Consider the following 21,795-nt stretch of genomic DNA (forward strand, 5'->3'; position numbering starts at 1 on the left):
AGAGAAGACAAGCCAAAGAATACATACTGTATGATTCTATTTACATAAAATATAAAAACAAACTAAACTAAGCTGTTAGAATAGTGCTTATGCTTGGGAATTAGAGAGGTCTTAGGGTGCTGGTAACGTTCTATGTCTTGACCTGAGTGCAGGTTATATAAACGTGCTCAATTTGGAAATACTTATTGAGCTATAAACACTGTAACAATTACTATATGTTATGCTTCAATAGAGTTATAGATACACAATCAAAAAAAAATAATGCAGAATGTTAACATTTTGGATTATACAGAATTTTAGGTTAAATCTGAGTTGCAAAAGCACAAGTATTTATCTTATAATCTGTGAGAAACAGAATAATGTTTTCCCAAAGATGCTCCTGTCCTGATCCCCAGAACTCTAGTTTATGCTGCATGGCAAAGGAGAATTGATTAACACCACTAATCAACTGACCCTAAAATAGATTATTTTGGATTAGCAAGGCCCCAATATACTTACAAAGCCTTTAAATGAGGAAGAGGGAGGCAGAAGGGTCAGCATCAGAGCCATACAGTGTGGAAAAGACTCAAATAACCACTGCTAGCTTTGAAAATAGAAAAGGACCACAAGCCAAGGGAAACTGGAAAAGGCAAAAAAAGAGATTCTCCCCTAAAGTGTCTAGAAAGGAGTTGGAGCCTGCCAACATCATGACTCTAGCCTGGTGAGGCCTATTTCAGACTTCTGATGTCCAGAACTGAAAAGATAATAAATATATAGAAGATAATAACCATCACCTTTGTGGTGATTTGTCTCAGCAGCAAAAGAAACTAATTCATTATCTTTATTTTTTTAGACTATTACATAATTTACACAAAATAAACATTTAAGCCAACACATAGATTTTAAAGAAAACACATAGTAACACTTATGGTAGCCTGTTCCTAAATGCTAATATAAGGGGCCAACTTCCCCCTTATTCTTTTTGGTTTCTTTTAAGATTTTATTTATTTACTCATGAGAGACAGAGAGAGAGAGGCAGAGACACAGGCAGAGGGAGAAACAGGCTCCATGCAGGGAGCCCAAGGAGGGACTCAATCCCAGGTCTCCAGCATCATGCCCTGGGCAGAAGGTGGCGCTAAACCGCTGAGCCTCCCGGGGTACCCTTTAAAAAAAAAAAAAAAAAGATTCCCCCTTTTCTTCGAGGTTATCATTACATTCTCCAATAATCAAAGCATATGTTCATTCTGTCTTATACCCATTTATTCAGTTCATATTTTCCATTTCCATCAACAATCAGGTTAGTTCTCAAGTCATTCACTCACTGAACCAAGACAAAAAATTTTTAAAGATTTTACCTTTTGAGAGAGAGAGAGAGAGAGAGAGAACAAAATGGAGGATAGGCAGAGGGAGAAGCAGACTCCCCACTGAGCAGGGAATGATATGGGGCTCGATCCCAGGACCCGGAGATCATGAACTGAGCCGATGGCAGACACTTAACCAACTGAGCCAACAAGGCGACTCCAAGACAATTATTTTAATAAAATCAATTTCTCATTTTCCCTGAAAAAAAAAAAAGACTAATGCATTTTGAGTTTATCCCTTACCACCTAAATTTAGTTAACAAAACATCAGGAAGTGAATTTTTTAAAGGGGAAGAAAGAGATCATTCTGTCCTAATTCAGTAATACCTAAAAGCAAAAGAATGAGGAAAAAATCAATTTGGGGACATCTGTAAATAGCCATAAGACTTCTAACTTATCAGTTAGCCTCAAGAAAATCAGGCCATTCCAAAGTTAAGGAAGAGTCAAATGTATTCTGCAAAAAATGTACAGACTAGAATTTCTAAAATCAAATTTCTAAAGAAGCCTGTTGTAAATGATCAGCTGCACATACCTGTTAATAAGATATCTGAATAAATATTTATTGCAACTGTTATTTCAAGATAGTTCTACCTTTCTTTTTCAAAAGCTGCTTTAAGCAGCTAGCTATAAGATTACACCCATAGGAAAGTAGCAAGAAGGAGACAAAGAATATGATGTAGTATGACTTTTTATTATTATTAATCAGCTACTTAAATGAAAGAACATCCAGCTGATAGAAAATTTTTCAAAACATTTTCAACAGAGGTAAATGTGGATCTAGTTAGCCTAAAATTCAACCACAGCTTATATAAGTTCAGGACTTCCAAAGAACCACTAGTGGGGATTTAACCAGTAACAGGAGGCATCTAAATGTGACTGGCAAAGGAGGTAAGGCAATCATAAGATGCAAGAACAGAACTAGGTGATGAGTATTTAGAACATCAGTGTTTGGAGATGGGACAGTAACTAGAATCTCCATGGGAGGCTGCTATCCAAATCAGACAAACCCATCTCCCCTAAAAACTACACGTTTAGTGAGGAGCCACTGTTACTAAGGAGCATTTACCCTGTACATCAGATAAGCTGGGGCAGAAAATGTTAAAAATCACCAATTAAGATCAAGGAAACAAATGATCAACTCTGCTCCAGCTCTATGTTAAGCCAGGAGCATTCAGTTTAATTCTGGATGCCACACTTAAAAGAGAATAACCAAAGAACTTATAACCAGCCAACATGACAACAATTGAAGGAAGTAGAGATATTTAACCAAGAAATGAGACAACTTCGGGAAGAGATATAAATAATCATTCCTATACAAGCTATACGCAAGTACACCCTGCCATGAAATCTATTTTGCTCAGCGTGGTGTTTTATAATCATTGTTGAGGATATTATGTACTATCCTCAATTGTGGCAAATATCAATTTTATGCACTGATCAAAATGTGGTAACACAATGGTCAATATTACAAAATGTGGTAACACAATGTGTCAATACAACACAATGGCATACCAGAGAACTCAGGCATATTGACCAAGCACCACTGCAACTGGCACTACAAAAAAATACAATTCAATTCAGTATAGACTTTCTAACTGAGTTGTTTAAAGAAAATATGGGCTGATAAGAAGGGTAATAAATTTGGTATTTGTGAAGGTGTGGTGGCAGAAACTCCAAGCATGCCAAAAGAGGGAGACAGAATGACCTTTAAATGGTACCTTCACTCCTGAGATTATTCCAATGATTCCATATCTCAATTTCCAGATAAGCCATAACTATTTAAAAATATCCCACATGGACTGATTATTCAGAGGCAGATAGAATACTGAAAGGCAAAGCACATCAAATTATAAGGGGAAGGTATACTGAGACAGAGTAAAGAGAAGTACCTTGAAGACCCCATTCTGAAACTTGAAATGTATATTGCCGGTAAAGCCACAAATGCACGCATTCTTAAATCAGTCTTCCAAACCAAACTCTTCTGCTCTCCCTTTATTACAAGGATTACTGTTTGAAAGCAGAACTTATATGAAGACCTACTTATAAAAGCAGCAATATAAGAGCGGTGAATAAACAGAAATTTATTCTCCCTGGAAAGGAAACATGAGGCTGATAGCCTTCAAGAGCAGCATCCTGTCAGCCTGAAGTATCAGCCTGTGAGTTAGAATGAAAAAGAAAATCAATACTGTTTGAATAGAAATAGTTATAAAAAGAAGAAATTCTCCTCGGGTATGGTGCCATTACACTGTTTACCCTCAAGAACTGAAGTTTCAATTCAATTCTGCTGAGGATAAAGGGCTGCATTCATCCACCGTTAGCTGATGTTCATCTTGAACAATATACTCACACAACATAAACTTTTAAATTTCTTATTCACAAATACTTAACTTCTGTGCCTGAGGTCATCATTGGTAAGAATTCCTAGAAATATTCTTTTTCTGGTCTCCTTTGTCAGCTACTCTGCAAGAACTACCATCTTAAAACTCAATGGATAGGTCTATCCCTCTACCCATTTAATCATGATAGGCTGAATCCCCTCTGCATCAATTAAGCACACAATAGCGTGCAGTACATAAAAACCACAATAAGCAATGCAGAAAAAAAGGATTAAAGCCATGAAAAATGTATTAATTTATTCTCTACAATGCACTTGTAATTCTTTCACTTCCAGTCAAGATCACAGTACAGTTTAATAGTCTGGTTCAGGGACCAATTAATCCTTTTATATTTAAATCAATCACTGACTCCTCTCCGAATAATTTAGCTTCTACATGCTGCCTCCCATTTGATGTCTTCAGGGAAAGAGCACAGTTAACACTATGTGGCACATTAATCATGTTTGGTAATAGAAAAAGAAATGCAGTATCAGAGAAATCTCATATGGAAAGTAGAGCATGCTCTAAAATATGTTAGCATAACCATTATACGTGCCATCTTTTTCTTAATTAAAACAGGCAAGTTAAACCTGGAGCCCAGACTGCACCCTTCATCTAGCTCTCCATTGCATGTATGCACGGATATACTTATTTTATGTATAAAATATATATCCAGGAATACAACCATTCTATACAACCCTTTCCCCTCCATTGCTGTCAGATTCCTCTCTCCCATCCCAACTAACAGCAGGATGACTTGATGATGCCCCAACAGTGGGAGAAGGGGAAAAGTAACAGAATAGTGAATATTTTACTCAAACTGGCATGTGTTTGGCACCTTGCCACAAAACTGTGTCCTTTTCCTTGAATGCCTCTGAAGCCTAATAAATGGGGTTAATTCGATGCAATAGTCAGGTGTCATCTAAAGATTCTTACCGCTGCGTGTAGAGCAGATGTCCATGTTTTAAGAATATTTTCTCTAAATGAATAGATCAAGAAAGCACTGAGAGTTCAAATGACTGTGAGTGATGACGCTGTACTAAATACTACTCCTTACTTTGACCAACAGCAAAAGAAGGTCTTCTTTTTCTTTCCTGGACCTTATTCACCCCAAGAGTAAGTCAACTCTGTATTCTAGTGGCCACACCATGGATTACAAATGCATGATTTAGCTTCAGAAATTTCAAAGCAAACATAAGCACTTTTCAAATGGTTACAAGTAAGTGTTTTTAAAAATCTTAACTGGTCAACTTTGTATGTAGATCCAGCACTGAAAAAAGTAGTCTGTCTTGGCATAACTTGAATGCACTGCTGACCCAGAAGCTCTGCCAATTCAAATGATTCCAAAGGGAAGAAAGCACACAGAGAATATTAACTCTGTGTTCACTTGATTCCAACCAGACATATCAAATGGTAAAAGGTTAGGATCAGCTCTGTCATACTAGTGAGAAGAAGAATGAAAAGAGAGGCCATGCTTATAGGCAGTAATCCAAACTCATAAACATGTACGGCATCTAAAGACAGAAATTCAAAAGGTTGACTACTTTCACTGTCACACCGAAAGAGTATTTCTGAGTGTGTGAACTATGACAACCTTTGAGAATCTGGTTGACAACCATGACCTACAAAAAATCATTAGGTGTAAAAATATTGAGTGTTATTTCTCTGTTCCCCAGAACAATCGTACCAGAGAAACACTTGGAAAGAGTATAAGTCTTTGGTCTGTTTTTTTAATCTCAGAATAGAACCACCACTTATGAAGATTAAACAAATGAACCAAGCTCGTCAAAAATCTTGTCCAAAGAATAAGAAGTCACCAGCTAACAAGCTACCATTAGCAGGGTATGTTTGCTTTGTGTTGATTTCACAGTGATTATATAAGAGAAGTCTGTGTGGATTCATTCACTCTCTCCTATCTCATTTCGCCTTACTAAGCAAGAATTGAAAGTGTCACACAGAGACATAGAGCTGGTAAGAGACCCTACAGATTAACTACAAAACTATAACACACACAAATCCCAGCATTTAATGCAGGGGTGGGGGTGGGGGGTTTCCTGTATGTGTTTGGGTAAAATGCACTCCGATATTTCAGGGTTGTACATCTCAGATGGTGAATCCCAAGAGGGAAAATGCTACATGCTCTTTCTGGATTCAGTTTAGGATAGTGTTCAAAACAAGATCATAAAAAGCCTGACACAGTCATTTTGAAACTGGTGTAATCTTTCCTTTCCTCCTCTTGTCTGCTTTTAATCTAGTTGTCCCAGTTCTGGGCTCAGGTAGCACTGATGCCCTCTGGCTGATAAAACAAATGAAAGCTTCACCACATCCCTGAAGGGCTCCACTCTCAGGCTCAGTGCTCATCTGAGCTGCTCTGGAAAATTCCTTCTGACCATCCTGCAGCAGACACTGTACTCAACTTCTGAATGAGGATCTCAGGTTCTTCTTAAGAACTCCTAACCTGATAGGTTCTGTCTTCCTTTACTAGGCTGTGTGGGTTTGTGACTAATTGCTCTTTTATCTATGGACAGCAAGTACTAAAAACTATGGTGTGACCACAACATGCATCACAGCTTATTTGAAAAGGCTCATATAGAAATGTTCTTCTAGACATCTCACACTTATTATAATTTGATCATCACCAGATTTTCAGATAAATAACCCAGTAAGCGTTGTGATTACTAAATAGAATCCAATTTAGAGTGGCTATTATAACAGCAGCCATTTTTTAGTCAGACAAGCTAAAAGTAAAAAGAAAAATGAGTAATGCAACAAAAAGTCCAAAGTTTTAAACTAGCTTTTCAAATCACCAATAATGACGTATTTTAGGTACATACTTGGTAATTAGTAAAAATTAGGTGAATAAATGGTGACATTTTTAATAATACATAAAACGTATTCTGGAAAAAAAGACATCCTTAAAAAAAAGAAAAACAGGCTTATATAGCATCTTACTTGTATAGCCAATACTAAAATTTAGTTTTATTATTCTCTATATACTCTTTAACATACTATATCCAAGTCAAAATATTATAGGCTGGTTTTTAGTCATTCACACAAAGGAAAGAATTCTTGATTATTCTCCTATTTTCAAAAGTCGAATCTGTTAATTTTAAATAATCACTGTGAAAAAACAAGTAAATACAAACATGCTGAGTATCAACATGAAAGGTACTGGAATGCTCCTTTACTAACCAGTTTAAAAAAAAAAAATCACACAAAAATTAAAACTGAGATGCAAAATCCAAAGCCAAATGAATATAATAATACTACCTTCCAAAATAATAGCTGCAATGGCCATTTAAAAAGAAGTTTTGGATATTTAATACCTTTAACTTATATTGTCATTTTCTTTGTTAAATGGAATGAAACACAACTCTAATGGTACTTTATATATATTAGAACATTTTAGCAATTAACATAAAATTTGTGGAAATATAATTAATTAAATATAATTAAATATAATTAAATTAAATTTATGGAAATATAATTAAAAAATATGGAAATATAATTAAATAAAAGATCAATTGATAAGGGAAATTTTAATAGCGGTAGAAATCAATAGAGTGTTTTTCATTTCCACAATTTCTTTTTAAAAAGAAAGAAAAAAGGGACGCCTGGGTGGCTCAGCGATCAGGCGGCTGCCTTCAGCTCAGGTCATGATCCCAGGATCCGGGATCGAGTGCCATATCGGGCTCCTGTGAGGAGCCTGCTTCTCCCTCTTCCTGTGTCTCTGCCTCTCTCTCTCTCTCTCTCTTTCTCATGAATAAATAAATAAATCTGGAAGAAAAGAAAAGAAAAGAAAAGAGAAAAAAGAAAGCAAGAAAAGAGAGAGAAAGCAAGAAAAGCAAGAAAGAAAGAGAGAAAGGGACAGGGGGAAGGGAGGGGAGGGGAGGGGAGGGGAGGGGAGGGGAGGGGAGGGGAGGGAAGGGAAGGGAAGGGAAGGGAAGGGAAGGGAAGGGAAGGGAAGGGAAGGGAAGGGAAGGGAAGGGAGAAAAAAAAAAGATAGTGACTTTCTTTGCTCAACACCCAAGGACATCTATCCAAATTAAGCACCTGACAAGAACATAAAAAATTTAAGACATAAATATCAAGTTAGCTGTATTATAGCTTTATATGAAAATGTTATGGATAGCAAAAAAATACTATTGCTTTCATTTTGTTTTATAAGTGGGTTTTCTATATCCAACAAATCTGCATAGGTAAGCTATATGGTATAAGCAACATGTTTCAGATAGTCAATATAATTTAAGGTAAAATAATGTTAGTGATTAAAAACAAAATTAAAATGGATTAAGATAATAATGAAATAGGGACTCATGTGACACTATCTCAAAGCTGTTCCCAATGATACTCTCCCAAAGCCACCTAGACAGATGGAGGGTCTCTGACCAGCATTCCTTTTCCTATTCCTTCCTCCCTCCAGCAAGGTCCTCCTGAACTAACCCCAGTCCTCAATACTACCAGAACACTTGTCCTTTCCCTTCTCTCTGTAAACTTGTACATCCTATCTGAAACATGTAAAAGTTAAGTTAGAGTCCCAGTATTCCCTCTTGCTTTCTCTTCAAGTGAAGTTAAGGGAAGCTTTCCTACAGCATTTACTGAATATGTTTTTTTTTTTAATATGTGTTTTTATTCAGGTTAGTTTTTACTTGATTTTATGAAAAACTTCTAGTTAAGAGTTGTACTTGCAGAGATACATGTTACTTTTAATCGTTCCATTTAAAACCCCATTTATTACCATTTAAACAAACGAGAACAAACATTTTGAAGAGAACAAGTAAATCCATGGTTATCACTAGTCACAAAGGTTAATGAAAGCAGTACTAGGCTGCACTCTGGAAACTGAGAACTGGAATAGTTACGATGACAACTCCTCAGAAGTTAACTGTACACCACAGTGGGCTGAACCAGGGGTGGTAACCTAACCCACTCTGCCAATCAGAATTCCTTTCCTAGTACTAGAAACTTGGATAGAAAGAGTGAATTTTAATCTCTCCAGAGACTGTATCAATTAGAACCTGTAACTCTGAGATTTGCAACTGATCTGGTCAGGCACCAGGGGTAGTATGAGGTTGAGGGCAAGAGTAAGAAGAGGGTGTGTGATGACGCACAGGGAAAGGAGTAGTTAAAATATTAAAAAGTTCAGAACACGACAGTTAAAATGGAAAGGAAATTCATTTTTGTTTACAGGTAAACAAACCAAGAAGTATCCCTGGTAATACTATCTGGGAACATTCTTTAATTGGTAATAGTTATGATATAAACTAATCTATAGACCAGAATAAAGTTTTGTCTTTTTAAATATCAGAAAAACTTATGTTTCTGTCCGAAAAAGCACAGAAAAATGAGCTAAGTTATCCACATCTTGCAGCCTTTTCTTAGGCTTTTTAACTGGAAGGAAGGGCAGTGAATCAAGTTAGTCATTATCATTACTGATTTCTATTTTTTAAATCATTGTGTCTTTTAATAGTTTTTTAAAACTGAGGAGACACAATGATATTCTAGTATTCTTGCATTATCTTTACTTAAATCTTGTTCCCAAGGAAACAGCTAACGACTCAGTATCAGACCACTGCATAATTATTGACTACAAAGGAAATATATATACTACAATGAGACATTTGCTCTTTAGCAAAATGAAAATGACCCACTTGTTTTTTGTCTTAATATTAAACAAAAGTCTCTGATTTCCATATACAGACCAGTACCTTTTACTAGATAGGTGCTAACAAAAAGAGGTTACATTACTTAACACGGTTTAGCCTGGAAGAATGTTACTATTTTCAGTGCCATTCTATTCTAGATTAAAACAAAGACACAACTAAAACCATTGTTATTTTTAGGCACTTAGCGACTGCCTCTTTTGGTAGAGGCTCAGCTTTGAAGTCATTTCTGTAAAAGCGTAAGTGAAGATAACTGCTCATACACCATCATGGATGAACATATTTCTCATGATCAAAAAGCCTGAAATTAAAATGAATTAAAATTTAAAATTTACATTTTATATTACCAAAAAAAGCACTAATCTTCTTGAATATATTATATAATTTTCTATAATATTAACAACAAATCTTCTACCTTTTTAAATCAGTCTTTTTTCTAAAGGAAGCACTAAAAATGTTGGCATAGCAAAAGAAACAGTGATACATGAATCATTTGCAGAGTTAAGAAAAAGTAAATAAAGTGTGGAGAGTTCTTTTCCATAATCACTGTCAAAAACCTCTAATTTAACACTTCTAAATAAATGCTTTCCGTTAAAGATTTACAAATATTCAAAGCAGGCAGTTGTAACTATATATGTAAAGTACTGGATCTAAAAATATACATACATGGACATTTTTTTAAAAGATTTATTTATTTATTTATGATAGACAGAAAAAGAGAGAGAGGCAGAGACACAGGAGGAGGGAGAAGCAGGCTCCATGCCGGAAGCCCGACGTGGGACTCGATTCCGGGACTCCAGGATCGCGCTCCGGGCCAAAGGCAGGCGCTAAACAGCTGAGCCACCCAGGGATCCCCATACATGGACATTTTACTTTGCCTCAAATATTCAAATGATAAAGGAAGGCCAGCCAACTGAAAACTTAGCCTCGTTTACCACTATATTTTATAAACTAAAATAAATATTGATTACAAAAATACCTAGAGAATAAAACTTGAGGGCAGGATTTTTCAAATGGTAAGGGTTATAAAATCAGTTTAGTGGATTTCAATCAGTATTTTTAATTAAAAATAAATGTTTAGAATAGAAAACAAAGAGATTTTCAGGCTTGTTTTAAGAAAGAAGAGACATGAACACATGTATACTGGGTTGCAATGTAAGATCTATTTCTTTGAATGCAATCAAGAAAAATTTGGAAGTTCTTTGAAAGATCAAGTATTGCAGTAAACCTCAATTTAATATCCTGATAGCATGAAGATTTTTCATTATATTGGCCTTTTAAAAATGTTCTGTTAAAGCTCCAAACCATAACTGGCAACTAAATTCTTCCAGGTAAAACTTCTCATAGAAGTTAAAATTTTGACTCCTACACAACACAAGATGTGGAAATCTTCCCTAATATTGGTACCTTAGCAGACCAGGACAGTATACACATTTAGAAAATAATTGAGAATAGACATAAAATCTGAAAATTAAAACGACAATTTTGCCAAAATTTTATTAGATAAATCTGCATGCTAGAAAATTTCTCTGTGTACACATGGAACAGGAACCATCAATACTAAAGTTCTTTATAAACTAAATGTATCTACTGGATGGGAAATTAAAAAGAAACACTACTGAGACATTCTAATAACCAGTGGCAGGAAGCGAAGCCTGGCTAATACAAAAGCAGTAAAATTAACTAAAGACTTCTCTCCATGAATGAAGAGCACATCCTACTTTGAAGATAGTAATTCTTTTTTTTTATTAAATAGTTATGCAAGCTCCATTTGTAGATAATCTATAGACTCATCTGTTTAAGAGAAATACCCATTCTTAAAACAATACACACACATCCTTCAAACTTAATATATTCTTCAAATTTAATAAAAATGTTCATTTTTCAAAAACTTAACAATAAACTTTTAAAATGTACATTGTACAAAAACCATATGAATAAAACATACACAAAAATACCTAAATTAGAAGCCAGTGTTTATAAAATCAAACCCTAAGGAAATGCGTTGTAGATTCTTCTACATCATCAACAGTTCTGACAGAATTAAAACATAAATGAATATTACATAAGACTTTAACATCAAGAAACAGAAGACACATCCCTCAAAAAATTAAAAATAGAACTACCATATGATCCAGCTATTCCACTTCAGGGAATTTATCCAAAGAACATGAAAACACTAAATCAAAAAGATATATTCACTCCTAAATTCATTGCAGCATTGTTTACAATAGCCCAGATATGGAAACAACTTAGGTATCCATCCATGGATGAATAAAGATATATATACATATGGATACACACACACACAATGTACTACTACTAAGACATAAAAAAAGAAGAAAATCTTGCCATCTGTGGTTATGGATGGACCTTTATTCATACTAAATAAGTCAGATGGAGAAAGATAAGCATGATTTCACTTACATAAGGAATCCAAAAAAAAAAAAAAAAAAACAAAAGCAAAACAAAAACTCAGAACAGACTGGTGGTTACTAGAGGGGAAGGAGACGGAAAGGTTCAACTGTATGGTGATAGATGGGCAACTAGACTGATGATAGTGATCAATTTGCATATTTTAGGTGTATAACATAATTCAGTATTTCTATAAGCTGCAAATTGATCACCAATTTTACCTCAATTAGAAGATGTATTTTGCTAAGATACAATAACAGAATGCAATTAATCAGTATTTCATTTAAATAATTTTTTAAAACTAGAAATATATTTTTACTCTCCCATAATTAAATAGTCTGTATGGACTCTTTTAAAATCATACATGAGGGATCCCTGGGTGGCTCAGTGGTTTAGCGCCTGTCTTTGGCCCAGGGCGCGATCCTGGAGTCCCGGGATCGAGTCCCACGTCGGGCTCCCAGCATGGAGCCTGCTTCTCCCTCCTCCTGTGTCTCTGCCTCTCTCTCTCTCTCTATGTCTATCATGAATAAATAAATAAATCTTTAAAAAAATAAAAAATAAAAAAAATAAAATCATACATGAAAAATTAATTCTAATTAGCCTAGATATTAACTCTGTCACTGAGAAGTAAAAGTTGACTACAGAGTCAACAGCAAAGAGTAAGGATAAATGGCAACCAATTATATTAAAAGAGGTAGCTACTGAGAAGACAGACCAAAAGATAGGACAAGGAATAAGGTGAACCATAACCTGCTTTTAGCATTTCAAGAGAGGTGTATGCTATGAAATCACATGCCAAAAACTTCAAATTCTAGCTTGACCCTCAATTTAACAGCAGCCGTAGCCAGTTTTCAGTTTTTGAAGTCTAAAATATATTATGTGCTTAACTACCAAAAATATACTTCACAAAGCAAAGAAGCAGAAAGACAGCTTCTTGGGGTAAACATCTTGCATGATACCAAGGACTCATTCGAGGGTACTGATTAGAATTCAAAGCTGTGTGTGACTGACTTCTTCTGTTACCTCAAAGACATGGCCTGATACACAGGACAGAGAGACAAAAAGGTCAGATTATAAGGATGATGAAAGTAATTAGGAAATGCAAAGGTTGAGAGGGAGTGTTGTTAGGTCTTAGGAAGTGGGTCTTACTGAGTCAGAAATCCAATTTTGGATGCAGAGAGGCATCTACTTGGTTATGCAGTAGACAGAACCTAAAGGCATTAACTAATGGGGAAATTGCTCAAAGATTTTACTAAGCTGTGCGGCAGAAATTAATTCTTCATCACCCACTGAGAAAAATGTCTTGATGTCATTCTAAAAGGGTGTTAAATCAATTGTGATCTTTGTAGGGGAAAAAAGCTGGAAAGCATCATTCACTCTTAAATGTCAGCCAGTTAAGAACAAAAATCACTAATCATGTGTTGGACTCTGGTTTGCACTACATGGTTTTGACAAGTTAACCATTCCAATCTTGTGCTTAACCTACCATTACAGCTCAAGTCTCCTAGACACAATTATAAGCTTGGATAAGGGAGGGGTTAAACAGGGTACTGGATACATAGAAGTTAAGCAGCTATGAAAATTAATAAGGAAGAATTTACAAGAATAATTTAGAAATGAAAATTGAAGAGTTTAATGTATTTTGATGAAATGAGAATGTCAAATACATTTCCATAAAACAATGGTCAATGTAATAAGTAATGTAAGGTAAGCCTCACCATTACTATCTTGCAAAAGTGCTGAAGAAGCTAAGATGTTTTCTAGAAAATAAGCTAAATAATCCATTATTCCATTTATTATGCAAATATCTAGCTTTCTGAAAGATTTACAGAAAACATTTTTTTCATGTGTCAGACACTAAGTAAGAAATCAAGAAATCTACAGTACTAATTTTAGAATTTATTAAAGAAAAAAATTCTTTTTTATTGGGTGGCTTCTAAATTCTTAGAAAGATGTCACATGATTAGGGAGTTACAAACATGAATAAAACAATCTTTATTGTTAAGGAGCTTATATTCTAGGAGAAAATATGAAATATGGCTATTGGTAAGTAAAATAGAGAGTACAGAGAAATACCAGAAGAAAGGTAAAAGTTTCTATAAAATTTCAGAAGAGATGATTCTAGCTGTGAGAATCAAGAGGCTTTGTGGAGGACATAGGACTAAAGGTGAGCCTTGAAGGATTTTTAGGAAACTAAAAGGTTAGGAAGACACTGCAGGAACGAAAATACTAATTAGCAGCTAACATTTATTGAGTGCTTTCTTTGCCCGTCACTAAGTGCTTTACATGTACCAGTAATTCCTAGGATTCTTACAATAACTCTGAAGTAGGTATTATATTGTTATCTCTACTGTGAAGTGACGAGAAAACAAAGATACAGAGAGTTGAAGTAACTTGCCCATGGTCACAGTTTGCCAAGTGCAGAACCATGTTTCAAATTTAGATCAGGCTGAGGAAAGATCATTCTCAAAGCAGCACTGAACTTTATAACCTTACCTGAACTGGCATCAAAAAGACACATTGTATTTTGATAACTGTAGGCAAAAGGTTTTCCACTAGCTCACTGAAGCTCTTTTTCCTTTATAATGTTCATTACAATTATGTTAGTATCTTGATTTTGATGATAATACAAATTCAAGAAGGTCACAGAGGCAAAGGTAGAGCACAAAGGCAAACTTCGGGATGCCTGGATGGCTCAGTGGCTGAGTGTCTTCCATAGGCTCAGGGCATGATCTCAGAGTACTAGGATGGAGTTCCACATCGGGCTCCCTGCATGGAGCCTGCTTCTCCCTCTGCCTGTGTCTCTACCTCTCTACCTCTGTGTGTGTGTGTGTCTCATGAATAAATAAATAAAATCTTAAAAAAAAAAAAAAGGCAAACTTCATCCTTGGTCCACAAGCCCAGTGCTTCATCACATCCACCTCTTCTTTTAAATTAGAATGAATATTTAGCAACTGTGTTCCACAAAGTGCAAGGGTTTCTCAGCAATGCCCCCACAGTGTACCAGAGAAAGGTTTTCCAACCTCACCCTCCACCACATGTCAATGCAAATGGCAATCAGCCACACAGTTCATTTGAAAAACAGTTCTACAACTAAAATTTAACAACCATATTACACATACACCAAAAAAAGTCTTAGCTCTAGTTACCTTAACCTCATTTCCTGTTATTTTTTCTGGTCCTCTAACTGTAGTATCCAAATTCTACTCAAACAATATCAAATCTCCATCATCATCTAAACAGTCTTTCCCTTGTTTCGTGTGTGGGAAACCCTCAATAAAAAACAACCTATATTCATAATAAAATCCAATTTAAGACAACAACCAAATAACAGTGAAAATTTCCCAATACTACCCACCACTCTATCTGTATACTCTCTAATTATAAGCTATTCAGACCTCCAAGACTGTCATGCTTCCAGGCATGTTGAGTACTTTTCATTTGTACATGACTTTTTTTTTTAAAGCTTAGCTTTCAAAAGTAATCAGAAAAGAATACTTTTCACACTACCATTAATAAATAGACACATAAATCCATGATTCTGTCAAGTTGAAACTTTTGTAAAGTAACACAATCATTAGTAAAAAGTTCATGGGTACCAAAATGGTTAAAACAATTAAAATAGGCAATTCTCAATGCTGACAAGGATACAGAACAACAAAAACTTTTTGCATACACTGCTGGTGAAAGTCTAAATTGCCATTTTGGAAAACTGATGAACAATACCTATTAGAGCTGAACATGTATTTACTACTCTATGACGCAGTAATTCTACTCTTAAATATATACCCAATAGAAAATAAGGAGAAGAATGTTCTTAGAAGGATTATTCACAGTAGCTTCAAACCGTCAACAAATGTCAGTCAATTAATTGTGGTATATTCATACCACAGATTATACAGCAGTAAGGATGAACAAATTATAATTGAATATAACATAGATGAATCTCATAAATACAACATTGGGAGAAAGGAGCTAGACACAAAACAGCATATACTGTTCCATCTAAATAAAATTCAAAAACACATAAAACTTAACTAGTTTACATGTAATGCTATTGAGATATTGGTTCTTTTGACTGGAGGCAATGACTAAGAGGAGACACAAAAGAGGCTTCTAGGATACTGGTAATGTTTCATTTCTTGATCTGAGTGCTAGACTAAGAATGTATTCACTTCATGAAAGTGGACTGGAGGGACATCTGGGTGGCTCAGTGGTTGAGTGTCTGCCTTCAGCTCAGGGCATGATCCCGGAGTACCAGGAAAGAGTTCCACATTGGGATTCCTGCATGAAGCCTGCTTCTCCCTCTGCCTGTGTCTCTGCCTTTCTCTGTGTGTCTCTCATGAATAAATAAATAAAACTTAAAAAGAAAAAAAGAAAGTGGATGGAACCAGTTTTGATGGGCAAAACATATGTATATTTCAATAAAAAGACTTAAAAAAATTCCAAAAAGAATATGACTGTTTATATCCACTTGCAAACTGGTTAACTAGAAAACATGCAACTGAGAATATGTTAACATAGATTTATGATCCCAGCTATCATTGAGACTGAGGAGGCAAAATATATTCACATAAGAAGTTAGTTCTTTAAAAAAAAAAAAAAAATCCCTCCTGAGGCACCTAGTGGCACATTTAGTTAGGCATCCAACTCTTGATTTGGCTCAAGTCATAACCTCAGGGTTGTGGGATCGAGCGGGATTGAGCCCTACAGTAGGCTCTGCTTGTCCTTCTCCTTCTGCTCCCCCTCCCTACTTTCTCTAAAAACAAAAACCCAAAAACCAAAACACAACAACAACAAAACAGCATTCCCTCCTATGAAGACCTATATTTTAACAATGTTTCCAGTTGGCTTTCCAATGTTGGAGCACAGCACTAATGGATTTTAGAGGGGGAACAGGCCTTAGAAAATGCCATGATGACTCCCCAAAATACTAATTTGCCAACTTTAATAAGTTTCACCAAATACTTGAGATATATTCATGAGCTCCAATTACCAAAGAACAACAGCAAAGGACTAAAACCAAGATCTGGTGGGCAATTTAGAAACTGCTGGAAGCCAGAAGATATGTTTGTTAGAATAAGACCCTTAACATAACACTCTGAGTAATACAGAGGAGTGGTAAGCACAGGAATTATAAGCAAGGGTGTTAGAATCATACTCAAATTTGATATCTGGCTATATTACTAACTAAATGTAGAACCTTACATAATAAGCTACTTGATTTTTATCCTCACTTCTACAATCAGTACAATGAGATCTATTATAACCAAGGATTACTGTTAGGTTTAAAGGAGAGAATATATTTGTAGACATATATACAGAATACACAGTGGCTATGATGGTGGAACGATGATAATAATAATAACGCAGTGGTAGTAGTGTTCTCAACATAAGATACGAGCCCAAAAGAACTGGATCTGAGGGAGAAGTATCTGTTTTTTGAAGTGGTTTTCTAGGGCCACAGAGGTTTTCTAGGGTCACTGAAAACAGTTAAGTATACCCAGAATAGCTCTGAAGCCTTTCATAAGGAGAGAACTACAATCTCGCTATAGAATACCATAGTGTTTAGATAATTTTCTAGCCATAGTGTGTGTGTGTATGTGTGTGTATATATATATACCATTAAGAATAAGAATCAGTTCCAACTATTGCTGGTGATGAGAAACTCACAACCTAACTACGTTTGTTTTATTTGAATTCTCCAAGTAGCAATGAAATGAATAAGAGAATCATCATCAGATAAGACTCTCTAACATTCTTTAAGAAATTACTTTTTATCTAATCTTAAATGATTGCATAATTACAGGATAAAATTAATATCTTGGGTATTAATTCAAATTGCACTTAATGATCCTAGAGAAATGAATTACTAGAGATAAATGATAAATTCTGCTTTGGTTTCTGATCTTTATTTCTTTCCTTAAAACTTAACAGACCTCTTTAATTTGTCTTTCTAACTTGGCAGATTTACTAAAATCTAAGATCTGGAATATACTGCAGTTATTTACATGTATTTGGTTATCATATTTCCTTCACAAATGACATAAATGGCATCACAGTCAAATAATTCTGGTGAAGGAATAAAAATGGTTTTTCCCTCCCCAGAATTAAATATATAACTATGTGGAACAAAGTTAAACCAGAAACAAAAGTGACCAACAGCAGAATCCCTGGAGAAAACTAGTGGAGTCATTTAACAGAAAATGAAGTTAGCTAACACCTGAAGGAATTATCTTAGTAGATTATTCCAAGTTGCTCAAACACACAAGCCTATAAAATAAAGCCCTATGAGGCAGACAAGAGTCCCAAAGAGATTACATTTAATAATCCTCCTGAAAAAAGAGGCACATTCCACACGAAGGGTACAATATACTTTTAAAGGATGACAACACAGGAGCAGTAAACCTGAGAAGAGATACCAAATCTCCAGCATCCAAATTCCAAAGCTCTAATACATCTCTTATTTTATCCATAGGTAGAGCTGATTAGTTGCATTGCAAATGGTTCAATATCCACATGCCATCCAGAGTTGCATACCATCTGACTGATGCCAGAATGCCATGTCATCAGCACTTAAATTCCAGGGAGAGTTTTCTGTGCAATGATCTAGTAAATGAGGATCTAGCATTCTGATTACGACATATTGGTAACTACTCTTTTTCTGCTGGATAAGCCTGGTCTACCCCAGACTCAGACTAATGGTCTTTATTACAGTCTCTACAACAGTTTACACATGGAGATAAAAGGTCTGAATGTCAATTTCAACACCTTTATGTCCACCTGGCAAAATATGATCATTTCCTTGAATGTTTTTTTTAAGATTTTATTTATTTATTTATTCGTGTGTGTGTGTGAGAGAGAGAGAGAGAGAGAGAGAGAGAGAGAGAGAGAGGCAGTGACACAGGCAGAGGGAGAAGCAGGCCCTATGCAGGGAGTCCAACGCGGGACTCAATCCCAGGTCTCCAAGATCTGGCCCTGGGCTGAAGGTGGCGCTAAACTGCTGAGCCACCTGGGCTGCCCCATCCTTCAATGATTAATGTTGACTTTCAGAGGTCAAAAGTATGCCCAGATTTTCAAATATTTGGTATTCAAAATATTTAAATTTAGGGAGGAAGCTTGGTTTAAAAAAAAAAAAAAGCTCTGATGGTTACAAAAGGAAACTTTTTACAGGCTCATTTTAAATAACTGAGCTATCTATATCTAGTACATTTATAAATAGGATTCAGTTCATTAAAATGTATTATTTCATATGTTTTTGGATCTCGTACACTCTGAAATAGCTTTATCATTCAGTCCAGGACTCAAACAACCAAGAATTCATTTATTTTTCTTACTTATTTCTGGCTAAATATAGAATAGAAAAAGTTTTAAACTCTTTAAAATACTAAAAAGATTCAATCACAGCCAATCAAAAAAACATGAAATATATTTTCTTCTTGATCAAGAAAAAGAAATAGCTAGCACACTTAAACTGAAAACTATTATTTCTTTATTTAACAGATTCTAATGCAATGCATCAGACTGCAGTTAGGAGGTGAAGACCCGCCATTCCATCGGAGACACAAATCCTTATCAGCTGATCCGATCTCTCACTTTAAGAGTAGGATGAAGACACAAAGAAAATATACCTTCAGTTGTTTATTTTAAACCTAAGCAATGTTAAACTTCTAAAACTAAAAAATAGTATTTCCCTTGTATATGCTCTGGAGAGAAGTCTGTGTAATTATTATACTCATAAGTCTGTATATGTAGTAAAATTGAAAGATTATTAAAAGTAAAAAGAAAGTTAATGCTACAGTAAAAACTGGCAATAAAATCTTTCACTCTGTAATCTCTTGGAAAAGAATCAGACCACAGGCTGATCTACTATTTTTTAAAATGTTTATATAGCTATTTTTAACTTCCAAATGTCTATCAAAAGATAAAATGGGAAACCTTTCTTTCAGAGATAACTTGCTAATAACTGTTCTTAATTCAATGTTGCTGTTAGAATAATACCACCCAATAAGGAAAGGTGAATTAGGGGCACCTGAGTGGCTCAGTGGTTGGCGTCTGCCTTTGGCTTAGGTCATGATCCCAGGGTCCTGGGATCAAGTCCTACATCGGGCTCCCCGCAGGGAGCCTGTTTCTCCCTCTGCCTATGTCTCTGCCTCTCTCTGTCTCTCATCAATAAATAAAATAAAATCTTTAAAAAAAAAAAGAAAGAAAGAAAAGGTGAAGTAGCCTTTCCTTATTACAATCTAACCAACTAACTTTAAAACAATGACAGCAAAATAGACTACACAATGATATACAGACTCCCATATTTACGATTTATGTATTCTTAAATATTTCTTCACCCCTTCACTAACATTCTAGAACACAAGCAATTTTTCATGCCTTTTAATAGATTAGATTAACTCAAGACTACAAATGTAAGATATATTAACTAAAAATCATAATATGGTACAAGTATATGCAAATCTTATTAAAGAAGTAATAAGGTGTTATGTATATGAAAGATACATGAAACAGTTCCCATTTATAAGTTTATATTAAATAGATGTAATAGAATAAAAACTTACAATTTGTATGTCAAGTCTGCTTAAAGAAGCTTGATTTCACAGGCAATGTCCTCCCAAAATTCTACTCTGCAGAATGATTTTTAAACCATGGAAGTGGGATCCCTGGGTGGCGCAGCGGTTTGGCGCCTGCCTTTGGCCCAGGGCGCAATCCTGGAGACCCGGGATCGAATCCCACGTCGGGCTCCCGGTGCATGGAGCCTGCTTCTCCCTCTGCCTATGTCTCTGCCTCTCTCTCTCTTTCTCTCTCTCTCTCTCTGTGTGACTATCATAAATAAATAAAAAATAAAAATAAAAAATTTAAACCATGGAAGTGTTTTTATGCTATGAAACATATTAAATGTAACTGACTAATATTGGGGGAAGATAGCAGAATAACAGAACAGAAGAAAAAATATTGAGGAGCAAAAAAAATTAAATGAGGCACCAAGTAAAAGGCTTGAAATTACACTTCAAATCTGTTATGTATTCTTACATTTAACATTTAAAAAATTACAATACAGAAGTAATAAATATAAATCACTGCCATAATACTAAACATTATTATCTTAAATAAAATACTTAGACAAATCTTTGTCTTTTCTTAAACTATAGGGAAAAAGGACAAAAAAAAAAAAAAGCCCTTCAAATGCTGGAGTTATAACACACACTTCCATAGGTAGAAGTAGAAGAGAAAAGCAATAGAAGTTCAAGATTACCAATGTAGGCTCCAAGGATATAGCCCAGAAGACCCTTCTCTGGACGTGGAACATTCTTTCTCTATCACTCATGGCTAGACCTTCAGGACAGCATCTTGTTTCTGACATTATTCAACTCGGGCATTTCTGTCTATTGCCCACATCTAGTCCCCCCAGTGAAGGCAAAAAAACGTGTAGGGTTCTGGGTAGCCATGAAGAGGGCTCAGTAAACCACTTTTTGTATTAGCACTAGGCTAATACAAGTAATACAAGTATTATACATCAATTATAATGTGAGGGAGGAAAAAACAGTCATTGTAATTAAACATTGTTTTGGATTATCTAAGCCACTTCTTCCTTCAAACATATAAATAACCTAGTTTCATATACCTCTACAATGGACTTCACTAACCTCGATAAATTAACATCAGCAGAGCCTAATAAGACTTATCAGGCAAATGCCTTTTTCAACTACAACCATGAAAAAAAAAATTTTAAGATTTTATTTATTAAAAAAAATAAAGATTTTATTTATTTATTCATGGGACACACACAGAGAGAGAGAGAGAGGCAGAGATATAGTCAAAGGGAGAGGCAGGCTCCACAAAAGGAACCCAGCGTGGGACTCGATCCCAGAACCCCAGGATTATGCCCTGGGCCGAAGATAGGCACTAAAGTGCTGAGCCACTCAGGCATCCCAGAAAAAAAAAAATTTTTTTAACTGAAATATAAACTTTAAAATTGTGCTAACACACACACTC

The 21,795-nt window shown here is 35.3% G+C and overlaps 1 protein-coding gene across 3 annotated transcripts in view; it reads right to left on the reverse strand.

Moving 5' to 3' along the window:
- MED13L (mediator complex subunit 13L) overlaps positions 1 to 21,795 on the reverse strand; it is a 296,777-nt gene that overhangs the window by 79,042 nt on the left and 195,940 nt on the right. The window lies entirely within an intron of this gene.

The sequence above is a fragment of the Vulpes vulpes genome, chromosome 10, assembly GCF_048418805.1.
Source record: "Vulpes vulpes isolate BD-2025 chromosome 10, VulVul3, whole genome shotgun sequence".
Taxonomy (NCBI): Eukaryota; Metazoa; Chordata; class Mammalia; order Carnivora; family Canidae; genus Vulpes; species Vulpes vulpes.